This window comes from Dama dama, unplaced genomic scaffold (assembly GCF_033118175.1).
Source record: "Dama dama isolate Ldn47 unplaced genomic scaffold, ASM3311817v1 ptg000041l, whole genome shotgun sequence".
NCBI lineage: Eukaryota > Metazoa > Chordata > Mammalia > Artiodactyla > Cervidae > Dama > Dama dama.
In genome coordinates, this window is record NW_026870879.1 from 2,660,247 (window position 1) to 2,684,396 (window position 24,150).

The window sequence follows — 24,150 nt, forward strand, 5'->3', positions numbered from 1 at the left end:
GCACCTAGGCAGGAGTCCTGATGTCGCTGAACAAACACGTGTCTGGAAGGGCCCTCCCCGTCGTAACTCGAGAATATACCCCAGGTTCCAGGGGCAACTCGAGAAAAACCATGAGACTTCCCCCTCGCCGCGAGATGAGGCCTGATTCCACTGCACTGCGTGCAGAGCAATTCCGCGTTCCACATCAAACGTGAACGGAGCCTTGATTTCCTTGATGGCACTCCAGAGAAAACCCAAGATCACTGTCTCAAGTCTAGAGGGATCCTGAGGTCACTGGAGCAACACGAAAGGGCACCGTGGACCCCAAATCAACTCGTGATGAGAGCTTAGTCCCTGGCTTCGACTCAAGAGAAATACCAACTTTCCACAAGCACCTCAAGAGGAGGCTTCTCTCAGCTACATGTATGTGAGAGGGACCCTGAGTTTGTGGCCTCAAGTGGAATGGACACCGAGATACTCTGATTCGAAGTAAGGCCGGATATCCCTGCAGTGAATTGAATGCAGGCTCGTCTTACATCTCCCAAGACGAAGGGATGTCTGAATCCCCTGTGGAGACCACAGAGAAAGTACTAGTCCTCCGCCTCATCGCGACCGTAGGCCTCACATCCTTTGAAAACTCGAGAGGTCTGCGGAGATCAATGCTTCCAAAGGAGACGATGCCTGACTCCTCTTGAAAATGGATAGGAGTCCCAGGATCCCTGTTGCACGTGGAAAGGGACCCTCGGTCTCCCGCCTCATGTGGAGACGCGTCCCAATTGCCATGCCAAGACTCGAGGAGAATCCCGAGGTGTCCCTCGCACCTAGGCAGGAGTCCTGAGGTCGCTGAACAAACACGTGTCTGGAAGGGCCCTCCCCGTCGTAACTCGAGAATATACCCCAGGTTCGGGCCACAACTCGAAAAAAACCATTAGATTCCCCCTCAACGCGAGGTGAGGCGCAATTCCCTTGCACTGCGTGCAGAGCAATTCCGTGTTCCACATCAATCGTGAAAGGAGCCTTGATTTCCTTAATGGCACTCCAGAGAAAACCCAAGATCACTGTATCAAGTCTAGAGGGATCCTGAGGTCACTGGAGCAACAGGAAAGGGCTTCCTGGACCGCAAATCAACTCGAGATGAGAGCTTAGTCCCTGGCTTCGACTCAAGAGGAATACCAAGTTTCCACAAGCACCTCAAGAGGAGCCTTCTCCCAGCTACAGGTATGTGAGAGGGACCCTGAATTTGTGGCCTCAAGTGGAATGGACACCGAGATGCTCTGACTCGAAGTTAGACCGGATATCCCTGCATTGAATTGAATGCAGGCTCGTCTTGCATTTCCCAAGATGAAGGGATGTCTTAATCCCCTGTGGAAACCACAGATAAAGACCTAGTTCTCCGCCTCATCGCGACCGCAGGCCTCACATCCTTTGAAAACTCGAGAGGTCCGCGGAGATCAATGCTTCCAAAGGAGACGATGCCTGACTCCTCTTGAAAATGGATAGGCGTCCCAGGATCCCTGTGGCAAGTGGAATGGGAACCTGGGTTTCCCGCCTCACGTGGAGACGCGTCCCAATTGCCATGCCAAGACTCGAGGAGAATCCCGAGGTGTCCCTCGCACCTAGGCAGGAGTCCTGACGTCACTGAACAAACACGTGTCTGGAAGGGACCTCCCCGTCGAAACTCGAGAATATACCCCAGGTTCAGGCCTCAACTCGAGAAAAACCATGAGACTTCCCCCTCGCCGCGAGATAAGGGCTGATTCCCCTGCACTGCGTGCAGAGCAATTCCGAGTTCCACATCAAACGTGAAAGGAGCCTTGATTTCCTTGATGGCACTCCAGAGAGAACCCAAGTTCACTGTCTCAAGTCTAGAGGGATCCGGAGGTCAATGGAGCAACAAGAAATTTCTCCGTGGACCCAAAATCAACTCGAGATGAGAGCTTAGTCCCTGGCTTAGACTCAAGAGGAATACCAACTTTCCACAAGCACCTCAAGAGGAGGCTTCTCTCACCTGCAGGTATGTGAGAGGGACCCTGAGTTTGTGGCCTCAAGTGGAATGGACACTAAGATGCTCTGACTCCAAGTAAGGCCGGATATCCCTGCAGTGAATTGAATGCAGGCTCGTCTTGCATCTCCCAAGACGAAGGGATGTCTGAATCCGCTGTGGAGACGACAGAGAAAGACCTAGTCCTCCGCCTCAACGCGACCGGAGGCCTCACATCCTTTGAAAATTCGAGAGGTATCGGAGATCAATGTTTCCAAAGGAGACGATGCCTGACTCCTCTTGAAAATGGATAGGAGTCCCAGGATCCCTGTGGCACGTGGAAAGGGACACTGCGTCTCCCGCCTCGCGTGGAGACGCGTCCCAATTGCCATGCCAAGACTCGAGGAGAATCCCGAGGTGTCCCTCGCACCTAGGCAGGAGTCCTGACGTCGCTGAACAATCACGTGTCTGGAAGGGCCCTTCCCGTCGTAACTCGAGAATATACCCCAGGTTCCGGCCGCAACTCGAGAAAAACCATGAGACTTCCCCCTCGCCGCGAGATGAGGTCCGATTCCCCTGCTCTGCCTGCAGAGCAATTCCGTCTTCCACATCAAACGTGAAAGGAGCCTTGATTTCCTTGATGGAACTCCAGAGAAAACCCAAGATCACTGTCTCAAGTCTAGAGGGATCCTGAGGTCACTGGAACAACACGAAAGGGCTCCGTGGACCCCAAATCAACTCGAGATGAGAGCTTAGTCCCTGGCTTCGACTTAAGAGGAATACCAACTTTCCACAAGCACCTCAAGAGGAGGCTTCTCTCACCTGCAGGTATGTGAGAGGGACCCTGAGTTTGTGGCCTCAAGTGGAATGGACACCGAGATGCTCTGACTCGAAGTTAGACCGGATAACCCTGCATTGAATTGAATGCAGGCTCGTCTTGCATCTCCAAAGATGAAGGGATGTCTGAATCCCCTGTGGAGACCACAGAGAAAGACCTAGTTCTCCGCCTCATCGTGACCGCAGGCCTCACATCCTTTGAAAACTCGAGAGGTCCGCGGATATCAATGCTTCCAAAGGAGACGATGCCTGATTCCTCTTGAAAATGGATAGGAGTCCCAGGATCCCTGTGGCACGTGGAAAGGGACCCTGGGTCTCCCGCCTCACGTGGAGACACGTCCCAATTGCCATGCCAAGACTCGAGGAGAATCCCGAGGTGTCCCTCGCACCTAGGCAGGAGTCCTGACGTCGCTGAACAAACACGTGTCTCAAAGGGCCCTCCCCGTCGTAACTCGAGAATATACCCCAGGTTCCGGCCGCAACTCGAAAAAAACCATGAGACTTCCCACTCTCCGCGAGATGAGGCACGATTCCCCTGCACTGCGTGCAGAGCAATTCCGCATTCCACATCAAACGTGAAAGGAGCCTTGATTTCCTTGATAGCACTCCAGAGAAAACCCAAGATCACTGTCTCAAGTCTAGAGGGATCCTGAGGTCACTGGAGCAACACGAAAGGTCTCCGTGGACGCCAAATCAACACGAGATGAGAGATTAGTCCCTGGCTTCAACTCAAGAGGAATACGAACTTTCCACAAGCCCCTCAAGAGGAGGCTTCTCTCAGCTACAGGTATGTGAGAAGGACCCTGAGTTTGTGGCATCAAGTGGAATGGACACCGAGATGCTCTGACTCGAAGTAAAGCCGGATATCCCTTCAGTGAATTGAATGCAGGCTCAGCTTGCATCTCCCAAGACGACGGGATGTCTGAATCTCCTGTGGAGACCACAGAGAAATACCTAGTTCTCCGCCTCATCGCGACTGGAGGCCTCACATCTTTGAAAACTCAAGAGGTCCGCGGAGAGCAATGCTTCCAAAGGAGACGATGCCTGACTCGTCTGGAAAATGGATAGGAGTCCCAGGATCCCTGTGGCACGTGGAAAGGGACCCTGGGTCTCCCGCCTCAAGTGGAGACGCGTCCCAATTGCCATGCCAAGACTCGAGGAGAATCCCGAGGTGTCCCTCGCACCTAGGCAGGAGTCCTGACGTCGCTGAACAAACACGTGACTGGAAAGGCCCTCCCCGTCGTAACTCGAGAATATACCCCAGGTTCCGGCCGCAACTCGAGAAAAACCATGAGACTTCCCCCTCGCCGCGAGATGAGGCCCGATTCCCCTGCACTGCGTGCAGAGCAATTCCGTTTTCCACATCAAACGTGAAAGGAGTCTTGATTTCCTTGATGGCACTCCAGAGAAAACCCAAGTTCACTGTCTCAAGTCTAGAGGGATCCTGAGGTCACTCGAGCAACACGAAAGGGCTCCGTGGACCCCAAATCAACTCGAGATGAGAGCTTATTCCCTGGCTTCGAATAAAGAGGAACACCAACTTTCCACAAGCACCTCAAGAGGAGGCTACTCTCAGCTAAAGGTATGTGAGCGGGCCCCTGAGTTTGTGGCCTCAAGTTAAATTTACACCGAGATGCTCTGACTCGAAGTAAGGCCAGATATCCCTGCAGTGAATTGAATGCAGGCTCGTCTTGCATCTCCCAAGACGAAGGGATGTCTGAATAACCTGTGGAGACCACAGAGAAAGACCTAGTTCTCCGCCTCATCGCGACCGGAGGCCTCACATCCTTTGAAAACTCGAGAGGTCTGCGGAGATCAATGCTTCCAAAGGAGACGATGCCTGACTCCTCTTGAAAATAGATAGGAGTCCCAGGATCCCTGTGGTACGTGCAAAGGGACCCTGCGTCTCCCGCCTCACGTGGAGACGCGTCCCAATTGCCATGCCAAGACTCGAGGAGAATCCCGAGGTGTCCCTCGCACCTAGGCAGGAGTCCTGATGTCGCTGAACAAACACGTGTCTGGAAGGGCCCTCCCCGTCGTAACTCGAGAATACACCCCAGGTTCCAGGGGCAACTCGAGAAAAACCATGAGACTTCCCCCTCGCCGCGAGATGAGGCCTGATTCCACTGCACTGCGTGCAGAGCAATTCCGCGTTCCACATCAAACGTGAACGGAGCCTTGATTTCCTTGATGGCACTCCAGAGAAAACCCAAGATCACTGTCCCAAGTCTAGAGGGATCCTGAGGTCACTGGAGCAACACGAAAGGGCACCGTGGACCCCAAATCAACTCGTGATGAGAGCTTAGTCCCTGGCTTCGACTCAAGAGAAATACCAACTTTCCACAAGCACCTCAAGAGGAGGCTTCTCTCAGCTACATGTATGTGAGAGGGACCCTGAGTTTGTGGCCTCAAGTGGAATGGACACCGAGATACTCTGATTCGAAGTAAGGCCGGATATCCCTGCAGTGAATTGAATGCAGGCTCGTCTTGCATCTCCCAAGACGAAGGGATGTCTGAATCCCCTGTGGAGACCACAGAGAAAGTACTAGTCCTCCGCCTCATCGCGACCGTAGGCCTCACATCCTTTGAAAACTCGAGAGGTCTGCGGAGATCAATGCTTCCAAAGGAGACGATGCCTGACTCCTCTTGAAAATGGATAGGAGTCCCAGGATCCCTGTTGCACGTGGAAAGGGACCCTCGGTCTCCCGCCTCATGTGGAGACGCGTCCCAATTGCCATGCCAAGACTCGAGGAGAATCCCGAGGTGTCCCTCGCACCTAGGCAGGAGTCCTGAGGTCGCTGAACAAACACGTGTCTGGAAGGGCCCTCCCCGTCGTAACTCGAGAATATACCCCAGGTTCGGGCCACAACTCGAAAAAAACCATTAGATTCCCCCTCGACGCGAGGTGAGGCGCAATTCCCTTGCACTGCGTGCAGAGCAATTCCGTGTTCCACATCAATCGTGAAAGGAGCCTTGATTTCCTTAATGGCACTCCAGAGAAAACCCAAGATCACTGTATCAAGTCTAGAGGGATCCTGAGGTCACTGGAGCAACAGGAAAGGGCTTCCTGGACCGCAAATCAACTCGAGATGAGAGCTTAGTCCCTGGCTTCGACTCAAGAGGAATACCAAGTTTCCACAAGCACCTCAAGAGGAGCCTTCTCCCAGCTACAGGTATGTGAGAGGGACCCTGAATTTGTGGCCTCAAGTGGAATGGACACCGAGATGCTCTGACTCGAAGTTAGACCGGATATCCCTGCATTGAATTGAATGCAGGCTCGTCTTGCATTTCCCAAGATGAAGGGATGTCTTAATCCCCTGTGGAAACCACAGATAAAGACCTAGTTCTCCGCCTCATCGCGACCGCAGGCCTCACATCCTTTGAAAACTCGAGAGGTCCGCGGAGATAAATGCTTCCAAAGGAGACGATGCCTGACTCCTCTTGAAAATGGATAGGAGTCCCAGGATCCCTGTGGCACGTGGAAAGGGAACCTGGGTCTCCCGCCTCACGTGGAGACACGTCCCAATTGCCATGTCAAGACTCGAGGAGAATCCCGAGGTGTCCCTCGCACCTAGGCAGGAGTCCTGACGTCGCTGAACAAACACGTGTCTCGAAGGGCCCTCCCCGTCGTAACTCGACAATATATCCCAGGTTCCGGCCGCAACTTGAGAAAAACCATGAGACTTCCCCTCGCAGGGAGATGAGGCCCGATTCCCCTGCACTGCATGCAAAGCAATTCCATGTTCCACATCAAATATGAAAGGAGCCTTGATTTCCTTGATAGCACTCCAGAGAAAACCCAAGATCACTCTCTCAAGTCTAGAGGGATCCTGAGGTCACTGTACCAACACGAAAGGGCTCCGTGGACCCCAAATCAACTCGAGATGAGAGCTAAGTCCCTGGCTTCGACTCAAGAGGAATACCAACTTTCCACAAGCACCTGAAGAGGAGGCTTCTCTCAGCTACAGGTATGTGAGAGGGACGCTGAGGTGGTGGCCTCAAGTGGAATGGACACCGAGATGTTCTGACTCGAAGTAAGGCCGGATATCCCTGCAGTGAATTGAATGCAGGCTCGTCTTGCATCTCCCAAGACGAAGGGATGTCTGAATCCCCTGTGGAGACCACAGAGAAAGACCTAGTTCTCCGCCTCATCGCGACCGTAGGCCTCACATCCTTTGAAAGCTCTAGAGGTCCGCGGAGATCAATGCTTCCAAAGGAGACGATGCCTGACTCCTCTTGAAAATGGATAGGAGTCCCAGGATCCCTGTGGCACGTGGAAAGGGACCCTGGGTCCCCTGCCTCACGTGGAGACGCATCCCAATTGCCATGCCAAGACTCGAGGAGAATCCCGAGGTGTCCCTCGCACCTAGGCCCGAGTCCTGACGTCGCTGAACAAACACGTGTCTGGAAGGGCCCTCCCCGTCGTAACTCGAGAATATACCCCAGGGTCCGTCCGCAACTCGAGAAAAACCATGAGACTTCCCCCTCGCCCCGAGATGTGGCCCGATTCCGTGCACTGCGTGCAGAGCAATTCCGTGTTCCACATCAAATGTGAACGGAGCCTTGATTTCCTTGATGGCACTCCAGAGAAAACCCAAGTTCACTGTCTCAAGTCTAGAGGGATCCTGAGGTCACTCGAGCAACACGAAAGGGCTCCGTGGACCCCAAATCAACTCGAGATGAGAGCTTAGTCCCTGGCTTCGACTCAAGAGGAATACCAACTTGCCACAAGCACCTCAAGAGGAGGCTTCTCTCAGCTCCAGGTATGTGAGAGGGACCCTGATTATGTTGCCTCAAGTGGAATGGACACCGAGATGCTCTGACTCGATGTAAGGCCGGATATCCCAACAGTGAATTGAATGCAGTCTCGTCTTGCATCTCCCAAGACGAAGGGATGTCTGAATCCCCTGTGGAGAAAACAGAGAAAGACCTAGTTCTCCGCCTCATCGCGACCGGAGTCCTCACATCCTTTGAAAACTCGAGAGGTCCGCGGAGATCAATGCTTCCAAAGGAGACGATGCCTGACTCCTCTTGAAAATGGATAGGAGTCCCTGGATCCCTGTGGCACGTGGAAAGGGACCCTGGGTCTCCCACCTCACGTGGAGCCGCGTCGCAATTCCCATGCCAAGACTCGAGGAGAATCCCGAGGTGTCCCTCGCACCTAGGCAGGAGTCCTGACGTCGCTGAACAAACACGTGTCTGGAAGGGCCCTCCCCGTCGTAACTCGAGAATATACCCCAGGGTCCTTCCGCAAATGGAGAAAATCCATGAGAATCCCCCCTCGCCGCGAGATGAGTCCTGATTACCCTGAGCTGCGTGCAAAGCAATTCCGTGTTCCACCTCAAACGTGAAAGGAGCCTTGATTTCCTTGATGGCACTCCAGAGAAAACCCAAGATCACTGTCTCAAGTCTAGAGGGATCCTGAGGTCACTGGAGCAACAGGAAAGAGCTCCGTGGACCCCAAATCAACTCGAAATGAGAGCTTAGTCCCTGGCTTCGACTCAAGAGGAATACCAACTTTCCACAAGCACCTCAAGAGGAGGCTTCTCTCAGATACAGGTATGTGAGAGGGATCCTGAGTTGGTGGACTCAAGTGGAATGGACACCGAGATGCTCTGACTCGAAGTAAGGCCGGATATCCCTGCAGTGAAATGAATGCAGGCTCGTCTTGCATCTCCCAATCCGAAGGGATGTCTGAATCCCCTGTGGAGACCACAGAGAAAGACCTAGTTCTCCTCCTCATCGCGACCGGAGGCCTCACATCCTTTCAAAACTGGAGAGGTCCGCGGATATCAATGCTTCCAAAGGAGACGATGCCTGACTCCTCTTGAAAATGGATAGGAGTCCCAGGATCCCTGTTGCACGTGGAAAGGGACCCTCGGTCTCCCGCCTCATGTGGAGACGCGTCCCAATTGCCATGCCAAGACTCGAGGAGAATCCCGAGGTGTCCCTCGAACCTAGGCAGGAGTCCTGAGGTCGCTGAACAAACACGTGTCTGGAAGGGCCCTCCCCGTCGTAACTCGAGAATATACCCCAGGTTCGGGCCACAACTCGAAAAAAACCATTAGATTCCCCCTCGACGCGAGGTGAGGCGCAATTCCCTTGCACTGCGTGCAGAGCAATTCCGTGTTCCACATCAATCGTGAAAGGAGCCTTGATTTCCTTAATGGCACTCCAGAGAAAACCCAAGATCACTGTATCAAGTCTAGAGGGATCCTGAGGTCACTGGAGCAACAGGAAAGGGCTTCGTGGACCGCAAATCAACTCGAGATGAGAGCTTAGTCCCTGGCTTCGACTCAAGAGGAATACCAAGTTTCCACAAGCACCTCAAGAGGAGCCTTCTCCCAGCTACAGGTATGTGAGAGGGACCCTGAATTTGTGGCCTCAAGTGGAATGGACACCGAGATGCTCTGACTCGAAGTAAGGCCGGATCTCCCTGCAGTGAATTGAATGCAGGCTCGTCTTGCATCTCCCAAGACGAAGGGATGTCTGAATCACATGTGGAGACCAGAGAGAAAGACCTAGTTCTCCGCCTCATCGCGACCGGAGGCCTCACATTCTTTGAAAACTCGTAGGTCCGCGGAGATCAATGCTTCCAAAGGAGACGATGCTTGACTCCTCTTGAAAATGGATAGGAGTCCCAGGATCCCTGTGGCACGTGGAAAGGGACCCTGGGTCTCCCGCCTCACGTGGAGACGCGTCCCAATTGCCATACCAAGACTCGAGGAGAATCCCGATGTGTCCCTCGCACCTAGGCAGGAGTCCTGACGTCGCTGAACAAACACGTGTCTGGAAGGGCCCTCCCCGTCGTAACTCGAGAATATACCCCAGGTTCCGACCGCAACTCAAGAAAAACCAAGAGACTTCCCCCTCGTCGCGAGATGAGGCCAGATTCCCCTGCACAGCGTGCAGACCAATTCCGAGTTCCACATCAAAAGTGAAAGGAGCGTTGATTTCCTTGATGGAACTCCAGAGAAAACCCAAGATCACTGTCTCAAGTCTAGAGGGATCCTGAGGTCACTGGAGCAACACGAAAGGGCTCCGTGGACCCCAAGTCAACTCGAGATGAGAGCTTAGTCCTTGGCTTCGACTCAAGAGGAACACCAACTTTCCACAAGCACCTCAAGAGGAGGCTTCTCTCAGCTACAGGTATGTGAGAGGGACCCTGAGTTTATGGCCTCAAGTGGAATGGACACCGAGATGCTCTGACTCGAAGTAAGACCGGATATCCCTGCAGTGAATTGAATGCAGGCTCGTCTTGCATCTCCCAGGACGAAGGGATGTATGAATCCCCTGTGGAGACCACAGATAAAGACCTAGTCCTTCGGCTCATCGCGACCGGAGGCCTCACATCCTTTGAAAACTCGAGAGGTCCGCGGAGATCAATGCTTCCAAAGGAGACGATGCCTGATTCCTCTTGAAAATGGATAGGAGTCCCAGGATCCCTGTGGCACGTGGAAAGGGACCCTGGGTCTCCCGCCTCACGGTGAGACGCGTCCCAATTGCCATGCCAAGACTCGAGGAGAATCCCGAGGTGTCCCTCGCACCTAGGCAGGAGTCCTGACGTCGCTGAACAAACACGTGTCTGGAAGGGCCCTCTCCGTCGTAACTCGGGAATCTACCACAGGTTCCGGCCGCAACTCGAGAAAAACCATGAGACTTCCCCCTCGCCGCGAGATGAGGCCCGATTCCCCTGCACTGCGTGCAGAGCAATTCCGTGTTCCACATCAAACTTGAAAGGAGCCTTGATTTCCTTGATGGCACTCCAGAGAAAACCCAAGATCACTGTCTCAAGTCTAGAGGGATCCTGAGGTCACTGTAGAAACACGAAAGGGCTCAGTGGACCCCAAATCAACTCGAGATGAGAGCTTAGTCCCTGGCTTCTACTCAAGAGGAATACGAACTTTCCCCAAGCACCTCAAGAGGAGGCTTCTTTCAGCCACAGGTATGTGAGAGGGACCCTGAGTTTGTGCCCTCAAGTGGAATGGACACAGAGATGCTCTGACTCGAAGTAAGGCCGGATATCCCTGCAGTGAATTGAATGCAGGCTCGTCTTGCATCTCCCAAGACGAAGGGTTGTCTGAATCCCCTGTGGAGACCACAGAGAAAGACCTAGTCCTCCGCCTCATCGCGACCGGAGGCCTCACATCCTTTGAAAACTCGAGAGGTCCGCGGAGATCAATGCTTCCAAAGGAGACGATGCCTGACTCCTCTTGAAAATGGATAGGAGTCCCAGGATCCCTGTGGCACGTGGAAAGGGACCCTGGGTCTCCCGCCTCACGTCGAGACGAATCCCAATTGCCATGCCAAGACTCGAGGAGAATCCTGAGGTGTCCCTCGCACCTAGAAAGGAGTCCTGACGTCGCTGAACAAACACGTGTCTGGAAGGGCCCTCCCCGTCGTAACTCGAGAATATACCCCAGGTTCCGGCCGCAACTCGAGAAAAACCATGAGACTTCCCCCTCGCCGCGAGATGAGGCCCGATTCCCCTGCACTGCGTGCAGAGCAATTCCGTGTTCCACATCAAACGTGAAAGGAGGCTTGATTTCCTTGATGGCACTCCAGAGAAAACCCAAGATCACTGTCTCAAGTCTAGAGGGATCCTGAGGTCACTGGAGCAACACGAAAGGGCTCCGTGGACTCCAAATCAACTCGAGATGAGAGCTTAGTCCCTGGCTTCGACTCAAGGGGAATACCAAGTTTCCACAAGCACCTCAATTGGAGCCTTCTCTCAGTTACATTATGTGAGAGGGACCCTGAGGTGGTGGCCTCAAGTGGAATGGACACCGAGATGCTCTGACTCGATGTAAGGGCGGATATCCCTGTAGTGAATTGAATTCAGGCTCGTCTTGCATCTCCCAAGACGAAGGGATGTCTGAATCCCCTGTGGAGACCACAGAGAAAGTCCTAGTCCTCCGCCTCATCACGACCGGAGGCCTCACATCCTTTGAAAACTCGAGAGGTCTGCGGAGATCAATGCTTCCAAAGGAGACGATGCCTGACTCCTCTTGAAAATGGATAGGAGTCCCAGGATCCCTGTGGCACAAGGACAGGGACCCTGGGTCTCCCGCCTCACGTGGAGAAGCGTCCCAATTGCCATGCCAAGACTCGAGGAGAATCCCGAGGTGTCCCTCGCATCAAGACAGGAGTCCTGAGGTCGCTGAACAAACACGTGTCTGGAAGGGCCCTCCCCGTCGTAACTCGAGAATATACCCCAGGTTCCAGCCGCAACTCGAGAAAAACCATGAGACTTCCCCCTCGACGCGAGATGAGGCCCGATTCCCTTGCACTGCGTGCAGAGCAATTCCCTGTTCCACATCAAACGTGAAAGGAGCCTTGATTTCCTTGATGGCACTCCAGAGAAAACCCAAGATCAATGTCTCAAGTCTAGAGGGATCCTGAGGTCACTGGAGCAACAGGAAAGGGCTTCGTGGACCCCAAATCAACTCGAGATGAGAGCTTTGTCCCTGGCTTAGGCTCAAGAGGAATACCAAGTTGCCAGACGCACCTCAAGAGGAGCCTTCTCTCAGCTACAGGTATGTGAGAGGGACCCTGAGTTTGTGGCCTCAAGTGGAATGGACACCGAAATGCTCTGACTCGAAGTAAGGCCGGATATCCCTGCAGTGAATTGAATGCTGGCTCGTCTCGCATCTCCCAAGACGAAGGGATGTCTGAATCCCCTGTAGAGACCACAGAGAAAGACCTAGTCCTCTGCCTCATCGCGACCGGACGCCTCACATCCTTTGAAAACTTGAGAGGTCTGCGGAGATCAATGCTTCCAAAGGAGACGATGCCTGACTCCTCTTGAAAATGGATAGGAGTCCCAGGATCCCTGTGGCATGTGGAAAGGGACCCTGGGTCTCCCGCCTCACGTGGAGACGCATCGCAATTGCCATGCCAAGACTCGAGGAGAATCCCGAGTTGCCCCTCGCACCTAGGCAGGAGTCCTAACGTTGCTGAACAAACACGTGTCTGGAAGGGCCCTCCCCGTCGTAACTCGATAATATATCCCAGGTTCCGGCCGCAACTTGAGAAAAACCATGAGACTTCCCCTCGCAGGGAGATGAGGCCCGATTCCCCTGCACTGCATGCAAAGCAATTCCATGTTCCACATCAAATATGAAAGGAGCCTTGATTTCCTTGATAGCACTCCAGAGAAAACCCAAGATCACTCTCTCAAGTCTAGAGGGATCCTGAGGTCACTGTACCAACACGAAAGGGCTCCGTGGACCCCAAATCAACTCGAGATGAGAGCTAAGTCCCTGGCTTCGACTCAAGAGGAATACCAACTTTCCACAAGCACCTCAAGAGGAGGCTTCTCTCAGCTACAGGTATGTGAGAGGGACGCTGAGGTGGTGGCCTCAAGTGGAATGGACACCGAGATGTTCTGACTCGAAGTAAGGCCGGATATCCCTGCAGTGAATTGAAAGCAGGCTCGTCTTGCATCTCCCAAGACGAAGGGATGTCTGAATCCCCTGTGGAGACCACAGAGAAAGACCTAGTTCTCCGCCTCATCGCGACCGTAGGCCTCATATCCTTTGAAAGCTCTAGAGGTCCGCGGAGATCAATGCTTCCAAAGGAGACGATGCCTGACTCCTCTTGAAAATGGATAGGAGTCCCAGGATCCCTGTGGCACGTGGAAAGGGACCCTGGGTCCCCTGCCTCACGTGGAGACGCATCCCAATTGCCATGCCAAGACTCGAGGAGAATCCCGAGGTGTCCCTCGCACCTAGGCCCGAGTCCTGACGTCGCTGAACAAACACGTGTCTGGAAGGGCCCTCCCCGTCGTAACTCGAGAATATACCCCAGGGTCCGTCCGCAACTCGAGAAAAACCATGAGACTTCCCCCTCGCCCCGAGATGTGGCCCGATTCCGTGCACTGCGTGCAGAGCAATTCCGTGTTCCACATCAAATGTGAACGGAGCCTTGATTTCCTTGATGGCACTCCAGAGAAAACCCAAGATCACTGTCTCAAGTCTAGAGGGATCCTGAGGTAACTGGAGCAACAAGAAAATGCTCCGTGGACCTCAAATCAACTCGAGATGAGAGCTTAGTCCCTGGCTTCGACTCAAGAGGAATACCAACTTGCCACAAGCACCTCAAGAGGAGGCTTCTCTCAGCTACAGGTATGTGAGAGGGACCCTGAGTATGTTGCCTCAAGTGGAATGGACACCGAGATGCTCTGACTCGATGTAAGGCCGGATATCCCAACAGTGAATTGAATGCAGTCTCGTCTTGCATCTCCCAAGACGAAGGGATGTCTGAATCCCCTGTGGAGAAAACAGAGAAAGACCTAGTTCTCCGCCTCATCGCGACCGGAGTCCTCACATCCTTTGAAAACTCGAGAGGTCCGCGGAGATCAATGCTTCCAAAGGAGACGATGCCTGACTTCTCTTGAAAATGGATAGGAGTCCCTGGATCCCTGTGGCACGTGGAAAGGGACCCTGGGTCTCCCGCCTCACGTGGGGACACGTCCCAATTGCCATGCCAAGACTCGAGGAGAATCCCGAGGTGTCCCTCGCACCTAGGCAGGAGTCCTGACGTCACTGAACAAACACGTGTATGGAAGGGCCCTCCCCGTCGTAACTCGACAATATACCATAGGTTCCGGCCGGAACTCGAGAAAAACCATGAGACTTCCCCCTCACCGCGAGATGAGGCCCGATTCCCCTGCACTGCGTGCAGAGCAATTCCGTGTTCCACATCAAACATGAAAGGAGCCTTGATTTACTTGATGGCACTCCAGAGCAAACCCAAGATCACTGTCTCAAGTCTAGAGGGATCCTGAGTTCATTGGAGCAACACGAAAGGCCTCCGTGGACCCCAAATCAACTCGAGATGAGAGCTTAGTCCGTGGCTTCGACTCAAGAGGAATACCAAGTTTCCACAACCACCTCAAGAGGAGGCTCTCTCAACTACAGGTATGTGAGAGGGACCATGAGTTTGTCGCCTCAAGTGGAATGGACACCGAGATGCTCTGACTCGAAGTAAGGCCAGATATCCCTGCAGTGAATTGAATGCAGGCTCGTCTTGCATCTCCCAAGATGAAGGGATGTCTGAATCCCCTGTGGAGACGACAGAGAAAGACCTAGTCCTCCGCCTCATCGCGACCGGAGGCCTCACATCCTTTGAAAATTCGAGAGGTCTGCGGAGATCAATGCTTCCAAAGGAGACGATGCCTGACTCCTCTTGAAAATGGATTGGAGTCCCAGGATCCCTGTTGCACGTGGAAAGGGACGCTGGGTCTCCCGCGTTACGTGGAGGTGCGTCCCAATTGTCATACCAAGACACGAGGAGAATCCCGAGGTGTCCCTCGCACTTAGGCAGGAGTCCTGACGTCGGTGAACAAACACGTGTCTGGAAGGGCCGTCCCCGTCGTAACTCGACAATATACCACAGGTTCCGGCTGCAACTCGAGAAAAACCATGAGCCTTCCCCCTCGCCACGAGATGAGGCCCGATTCCCCTGCACTGCGTGCAGAGCAATTCCGTGTTCCACATCAAACGTGAAAGAAGCCTTGATTTCCTTGATGGCACTCCAGAGAAAACCCAAGATCACTGTCTCAAGTCTAGAGGGATCCTGAGGTCACTGGAGCAACACGAAAGGCCTCCGTGGACCCCAAATCAACTCGAGATGAGAGCTTAGTCCGTGGCTTCGACTCAAGAGGAATACCAACTTTCCAAAAGCAACTCAAGAGGAGGCTTCTCTCAGCAACAGGTATGTGAGAGGGACCCTGAGTTTGAGGCCTCAAGTGGAATGGACACCGAGATGCTCTGACTCGAAGTAAGGCCGGATATACCTGCAGTGTATTGAATGCAGGCTCATCTTGCATCTCCCAAGACGAAGGGATGCCTGAATCCCCTGTGGAGACCACAGAGAAAGACCTAGTCCTCCACCTCAACGCGACCAGAGGCCTCACATCCTTTGAAAACTCGAGAGGTCCGCGGAGATCAATGCTTCCAAAGGAGACGATACCTGACTCCTCTTGAAAATGGATAGGAGTCCCAGGATCCCTATGGCACGTGGAAAGGGACCCTGGGTCTCCCGCCTCACGTGGAGACGCGTCCCAATTGCCATGCCAAAACTCGAGGAGAATCCCGAGGTGTCCCTCGCACCTAGGCAGGAGTCCTGACGTCGCTGAACAAACACGTGTCTGGAAGGGCCCTCCCCGTCGTTACTCGAGAATATACCCCAGGTTCCGGCCGCAACTCGAGAAAAACCATGAGACTTCCCCCTCGCCGCGAGATGAGGCCCGATTCCCTTGCACTGCGTGCAGAGCAATTCCGTGTTCCACATCAAACGTGAAAGGAGCCTTGATTTCCTTGATGGCACTCCAGAGAAAACCCAAGATCACTGTCTCAAGTCTAGAGGGATCCTGAGGTCACTGGAGCAACAGGAAAGGGCTCCGTGGACCACAAATCAACTCGAGATGAGAGCTTAGTCCCTGGCTTCGACTCAAGAGGAATACCAACTTTCCACAAGCACCTCAAGAGGAGGCTTCTCTCAGCTACAGGTATGTGAGAGGGACCCAGAGTTTGTGGCCTCAAGTGGAATGGACACCGAGATGCTCTGACTCGAAGTAAGGCCGGATATCCCTGCAGTGAATTGAAAGCAGGCTCGTCTTGCATCTCCCAAGATGAAGGGATGTCTGAATCCCCTGTGGAGACCACAGAGAAAGACCTATTCCTCCGCCTCCTCACGACCGGAGGCCTCACATCCTTTGAAAACTCGAGAGGTCCGCGGAGATCAATGGTTCAAAAGGAGACGATGCCTGACTCCTCTTGTAAATGGATGGGAGTCCCAGGATCCCTGTGGCACGTGGAAAGGGAACCTGGGTCTCCCGCCTCACGTGGAGACGCGTCCCAATTGCCATGCCAAGACTCGAGGAGAATCCCGAGGTGTCCCTCGCACCTAGGCAGGAGTCCTGACGTCGCTGAACAAACACGTGTCTGGAAGGGCCCTCCCAGTCATAACTCGAGAATATACCCCAGGTTCCGGCCGCAACTCGAGAAAAACCATGAGACTTCCCCCTCGCCGCGAGATGAGGCCCGATTCCCCTGCACTGCGTGCAGAGCAATTCCGTGTTCCACATCAAACGTGAAAGGAGCCTCGATTTCCTTGATGGCACTCCAGAGAAAACCCAAGATCACTGTCTCAAGTCTAGAGGGATCCTGAGGTCACTGGAGCAACAAGAAAGGGCTCCGTGGACCCCAAATCAACTCGAGATGAGAGCTTAGTCCCTGGCTTCGACTCAAGAGGAATACCAACTTTCCACAAGCACCTCAAGAGGAGGCTTCTCTCAGCTACAGGTATGTGAGAGGGACCCTGAGTTTGTGGCCTCAAGTGGAATGGACACCGAGATGCTCTGACTTGAAGTAAGGCCGGATATCCCTGCAGTGAATTGAATGCAGGCTCGTCTTGCATCTCCCAAGACTAAGGGATCTCTGAATCCCCTGTGGAGACGACAGAGAAAGACCTAGTCCTCCACCTCATCGCGACCGCAGGCCTCACATCCTTTGAAAACTCGAGAGGTCCGCGGAGATCAATGCTTCCAAAGGAGACGATGCCTGACTCATCTTGAAAATGGATAGGAGTCCCAGGATCACTGTGGCACGTGGAAAGGGACACTGGGTCTCCCGCCTCACATGGAGACGCGTCCCAATTGCCATGCCAAGGCTCGAGGAGAATCCCGAGGTGTCCCTCGCACCTAGGCAGGAGTCCTGACGTCGCTGAACAAACACGTGTCTGGAAGGGCCCTCCCCGTCATAACTCGAGAATATACCCCAGGTTCCGGCCGCAACTCGAGAAAAACCTTGAGACTTCCCCCTCGCCGCGAGATAAGGCCCGATTCCCCTGCACTGCGTGCAGAGCAATTCCGTGTTCCACATCAAACGTGAAAGGAGCCTTGATTTCCTTGATGGCACTCCAGAGAAAACCCAAGATCACTGTCTCAAGTCTAGAGGGATCCTGAGGTCACTGGAGCAACACGAAAGCGCTCCGTGGACCCCAAATCAACTCGAGATGAGAGCTTAGTCCGTGGCTTCGACTCAAGAGGAATACCAACTTTCCACAAGCACCTCAAGAGGAGGCTTCTCTCAGCTACAGGTATGTGAGAGGGACCCTGAATTTGTGGCCTCAAGTGGAATGGACACCGAGATGCTCTGACTCGAAGTAAGGCCGGATATCCCTGCAGTGAATTGAATGCAGGCTCGTCTTGCATCTCCCAAGACGAAGGGATGTCTGAATCCCCTGTGGAGACCACAGGGAAGACCTAGTTCTCCACCTCTTCACGACTGGAGGCCTCATACCCTTTAAAACTCGAGAGGTCCGCGGAGATCAATGCTTCCAAAGGAGACGATGCCTGACTCCTCTTGAAAATGGATAGGAGTCCCAGGATCCCTGTGGCATGTGGAAAGGGACCCTGTGTCTCCCGCCTCACGTGGGGACGCGTCCCAATTGCCATGCCAAGACTCGAGGAGAATCCCGAGGTGTCCCTCGCACCTAGGCAGGAGTCCTGACGTCACTGAACAAACACGTGTATGGAAGGGCCCTCCCCGTCGTAACTCGACAATATACCATAGGTTCCGGCCGCAACTCGAGAAAAACCATGAGACTTCCCCCTCTCCGCGAGATGAGGCCCGATTCCCCTGCAGTGCGTGCAGAGCAATTCCGTGTTCCACATCAAACGTGAAAGGAGCCTTGATTTACTTGATGGCACTCCAGAGCAAACCCAAGATCACTGTCTCAAGTCGAGAGGGATCCTGAGTTCATTGGAGCAACACGAAAGGCCTCCGTGGACCCCAAATCAACTCGAGATGAGAGCTTAGTCCCTGGCTTCCACTCAAGTGGAATACCAAGTTTCCACAAGCACCTCAAGAGGAGGCTCTCTCAACTACAGGTATGTGAGAGGGACCATGAGTTTGTCGCCTCAAGTGGAATGAACACCGAGATGCTCTGACTCGAAGTAAGGCCAGATATCCCTGCAGTGAATTGAATGCAGGCTCGTCTTGCATCTCCCAAGATGAAGGGATGTCTGAATCCCCTGTGGAGACGACAGAGAAAGACCTAGTCCTCCGCCTCATCGCGACCGGAGGCCTCACATCCTTTGAAAATTCGAGAGGTCTGCGGAGATCAATGCTTCCAAAGGAGACGATGCCTGACTCCTCTTGAAAATGGATAGGAGTCCCAGGATCCCTGTGGCACGTGGAAAGGGACGCTGGGTCTCCCGCGTTACGTGGAGGTGCGTCCCAATTGTCATGCCAAGACTCGAGGAGAATCCCGAGGTGTCCCTCGCACTTAGGCAGGAGTCCTGACGTCGGTGAACAAACACGTGTCTGGAAGGGCCGTCCCCGTCGTAACTCGACAATATACCACAGGTTCCGGCTGCAACTCGAGAAAAACCATGAGCCTTCCCCCTCGCCACGAGATGAGGCCCGATTCCCCTGCACTGCGTGCAGAGCAATTCCGTGTTCCACATCAAACGTGAAAGAAGCCTTGATTTCCTTGATGGCACTCCAGAGAAAACCCAAGATCACTGTCTCAAGTCTAGAGGGATCCTGAGGTCACTGGAGCAACACGAAAGGCCTCCGTGGACCCCAAATCAACTCGAGATGAGAGCTTAGTCCGTGGCTTCGACTCAAGAGGAATACCAACTTTCCAAAAGCAACTCAAGAGGAGGCTTCTCTCAGCAACAGGTATGTGAGAGGGACCCTGAGTTTGAGGCCTCAAGTGGAATGGACACCGAGATGCTCTGACTCGAAGTAAGGCCGGATATACCTGCAGTGTATTGAATGCAGGCTCGTCTTGCATCTCCCAAGACGAAGGGATGCCTGAATCCCCTGTGGAGACCACAGAGAAAGACCTAGTCCTCCACCTCAACGCGACCGGAGGCCTCACATCCTTTGAAAACTCGAGAGGTCCGCGGAGATCAATGCTTCCAAAGGAGACGATACCTGACTCCTCTTGAAAATGGATAGGAGTCCCAGGATCCCTGTGGCACGTGGAAAGGGACCCTGGGTCTCCCGCCTCACATGGAGACGCGTCCCAATTGCCATGCCAAAACTCGAGGAGAATCCCGAGGTGTCCCTCGCACCTAGGCAGGAGTCCTGACGTCGCTGAACAAACACGTGTCTGGAAGGGCCCTCCCCGTCGTTACTCGAGAATATACCCCAGGTTCCGGCCGCAACTCGAGAAAAACCATGAGACTTCCCCCTCGCCGCGAGATGAGGCCCGATTCCCTTGCACTGCGTGCAGAGCAATTCCGTGTTCCACATCAAACGTGAAAGGAGCCTCGATTTCCTTGATGGCACTCCAGAGCAAACCCAAGATCACTGTCTCAAGTCTAGAGGGATCCTGAGTTCATTGGAGCAACACGAAAGGGATCCGTGGACCCCAAATCAACTCGAGATGAGAGCTTAGTCCCTGACTTCCACTCAAGAGGAATACCAAGTTTCCACAAGCACCTCAAGAGGAGGCTCTCTCAACTACAGGTATGTGAGAGGGACCATGAGTTTGTCGCCTCAAGTGGAATGGACACCGAGATGCTCTGACTCGAAGTAACGCCAGATATCCCTGCAGTGAATTGAATGCAGGCTCGTCTTGCATCTCCCAAGATGAAGGGATGTCTGAATCCCCTGTGGAGACGACAGAGAAAGACCTAGTCCTCCGCCTCATCGCGACCGGAGGCCTCACATCCTTTGAAAATTCGAGAGGTCTGCGGAGATCAATGCTTCCAAAGGAGACGATGCCTGACTCCTCTTGAAAATGGATAGGAGTCCGAGGATCCCTGTGGCACGTGGAAAGGGACGCTGGGTCTCCCGCGTTACGTGGAGGTGTGTCTCAATTGTCATGCCAAGACTCGAGGAGAATCCCGAGGTGTCCCTCGCACTTAGGCAGGAGTCCTGACGTCGGTGAACAAACACTTGTCTGGAAGGGCCGTCCCCGTCGTAACTCGACAATATACCACAGGTTCCGGCTGCAACTCGAGAAAAACCATGAGCCTTCCCCCTCGCCACGAGATGAGGCCCGATTCCCCTGCACTGCGTGCAGAGCAATTCCGTGTTCCACATCAAACGTGAAAGAAGCCTTGATTTCCTTGATGGCACTCCAGAGAAAACCCAAGATCACTGTCTCAAGTCTAGAGGGATCCTGCGGTCACTGGAGCAACACAAAAGGCCTCCGTGGACCCCAAATCAACTCGAGATGAGAGCTTAGTCCGTGGCTTCGACTCAAGAGGAATACCAACTTTCCAAAAGCAACTCAAGAGGAGGCTTCTCTCAGCAACAGGTATGTGAGAGGGACCCTGAGTTTGAGGCCTCAAGTGGAATGGACACCGAGATGCTCTGACTCGAAGTAAGGCCGGATATACCTGCAGTGTATTGAATGCAGGCTCGTCTTGCATCTCCCAAGACGAAGGGATGCCTGAATCCCCTGTGGAGACCACAGAGAAAGACCTAGTCCTCCACCTCAACGCGACCGGAGGCCTCACATCCTTTGAAAACTCGAGAGGTCCGCGGAGATCAATGCTTCCAAAGGAGACGATGCCTGACTCCTCTTGAAAATGGATAGGAGTCCGAGGATCCCTGTGGCACGTGGAAAGGGACCCTGGGTCTCCCGCCTCACGTGGAGACGCGTCCCAATTGCCATGCCAAAACTCGAGGAGAATCCCGAGGTGTCCCTCGCACCTAGGCAGGAGTCCTGACGTCGCTAAACAAACACGTGTCTGGAAGGGCCCTCCCCGTCGTTACTCGAGAATATACCCCAGGTTCCGGCCGCAACTCGAGAAAAACCATGAGACTTCCCCCTCGCCGCGAGATGAGGCCCGATTCCCTTGCACTGCGTGCAGAGCAATTCCGTGTTCCACATCAAACGTGAAAGGAGCCTTGATTTCCTTGATGGCACTCCAGAGAAAACCCAAGATCACTGTCTCAAGTCTAGAGGGATCCTGAGGTCACTGGAGCAACACGAAAGCGCTCCGTGGACCCCAAATCAACTCGAGATGAGAGCTTAGTCCCTGGCTTCGACTCAAGAGGAATACCAACTTTCCACAAGCACCTCAAGAGGAGGCTTCTCTCAGCTACAGGTATGTGAGAGGGACCCTGAGTTTGTGGCCTCAAGTGGAATGGACACCGAGATGCTCTGACTCGAAGTAAGGCCGGATATCCCTGCAGTGAATTGAAAGCAGGCTCGTCTTGCATCTCCCAAGATGAAGGGATGTCTGAATCCCCTGTGGAGACCACAGAGAAAGACCTATTCCTCCGCCTCCTCACGACCGGAGGCCTCACATCCTTTGAAAACTCGAGAGGTCCGCGGAGATCAGTGGTTCAAAAGGAGACGATGCCTGACTCCTCTTGTAAATGGATGGGAGTCCCAGGATCCCTGTGGCACGTGGAAAGGGAACCTGGGTCTCCCGCCTCACGTGGAGACGCGTCCCAATTGCCATGCCAAGACTCGAGGAGAATCCCGAGGTGTCCCTCGCACCTAGGCAGGAGTCCTGACGTCGCTGAACAAACACGTGTCTGGAAGGGCCCTCCCCGTCATAACTCGAGAATATACCCCAGGTTCCGGCCGCAACTCGAGAAAAACCATGAGACTTCCCCCTCGCCGCGAGATGAGGCCCGATTCCCCTGCACTGCGTGCAGAGCAATTCCGTGTTCCACATCAAACGTGAAAGGAGCCTCGATTTCCTTGATGGCACTCCAGAGAAAACCCAAGATCACTGTCTCAAGTCTAGAGGGATACTGAGGTCACTGGAGCAACAAGAAAGGGCTCCGTGGACCCCAAATCAACTCGAGATGAGAGCTTTGTCCCTGGCTTCGACTCAAGAGGAATACCAACTTTCCACAAGCACCTCAAGAGGAGGCTTCTCTCAGCTACAGGTATGTGAGAGGGACCCTGAGTTTATGGCCTCAAGTGGAATGGACACCGAGATGCTCTGACTCGAAGTAAGACCGGATATCCCTGCAGTGAATTGAATGCAGGCTCGTCTTGCATCTCCCAGGACGAAGGGATGTATGAATCCCCTGTGGAGACCACAGATAAAGACCTAGTCCTTCGGCTCATCGCGACCGGAGGCCTCACATCCTTTGAAAACTCGAGAGGTCCGCGGAGATCAATGCTTCCAAAGGAGACGATGCCTGATTCCTCTTGAAAATGGATAGGAGTCCCAGGATCCCTGTGGCACGTGGAAAGGGACCCTGGGTCTCCCGCCTCACGGTGAGACGCGTCCCAATTGCCATGCCAAGACTCGAGGAGAATCCCGAGGTGTCCCTCGCACCTAGGCAGGAGTCCTGACGTCGCTGAACAAACACGTGTCTGGAAGGGCCCTCTCCGGCGTAACTCGGGAATCTACCACAGGTTCCGGCCGCAACTCGAGAAAAACCATGAGACTTCCCCCTGGCCGCGAGATGAGGCCCGATTCCCCTGCACTCCGTGCAGAGCAATTCCGTGTTCCACATCAAACTTGAAAGGAGCCTTGATTTCCTTGATGGCACTCCAGAGAAAACCCAAGATCACTGTCTCAAGTCTAGAGGGATCCTGAGGTCACTGTAGAAACACGAAAGGGCTCAGTGGACCCCAAATCAACTCGAGATGAGAGCTTAGTCCCTGGCTTCTACTCAAGAGGAATACGAACTTTCCCCAAGCACCTCAAGAGGAGGCTTCTTTCAGCGACAGGTATGTGAGAGGGACCCTGAGTTTGTGCCCTCAAGTGGAATGGACACAGAGATGCTCTGACTCGAAGTAAGGCCGGATATCCCTGCAGTGAATTGAATGCAGGCTCGTCTTGCATCTCCCAAGACGAAGGGTTGTCTGAATCCCCTGTGGAGACCACAGAGAAAGACCTAGTCCTCCGCCTCATCGCGACCGGAGGCCTCACATCCTTTGAAAACTCGAGAGGTCCGCGGAGATCAATGCTTCCAAAGGAGACGATGCCTGACTCCTCTTGAAAATGGATAGGAGTCCCAGGATCCCTGTGGCACGTGGAAAGGGACCCTGGGTCTCCCGCCTCACGTCGAGACGCATCCCAATTGCCATGCCAAGACTCGAGGAGAATCCTGAGGTGTCCCTCGCACCTAGAAAGGAGTCCTGACGTCGCTGAACAAACACGTGTCTGGAAGGGCCCTCCCCGTCGTAACTCGAGAATATACCCCAGGTTCCGGCCGCAACTCGAGAAAAACCATGAGACTTCCCCCTCGCCGCGAGATGAGGCCCGATTCCCCTGCACTGCGTGCAGAGCAATTCCGTGTTCCACATAAAACGTGAAAGGAGCCTTGATTTCCTTGATGGCACTCCAGAGAAAACCCAAGATCACTGTCTCAAGTCTAGAGGGATCCTGAGGTCACTGGAGCAACACG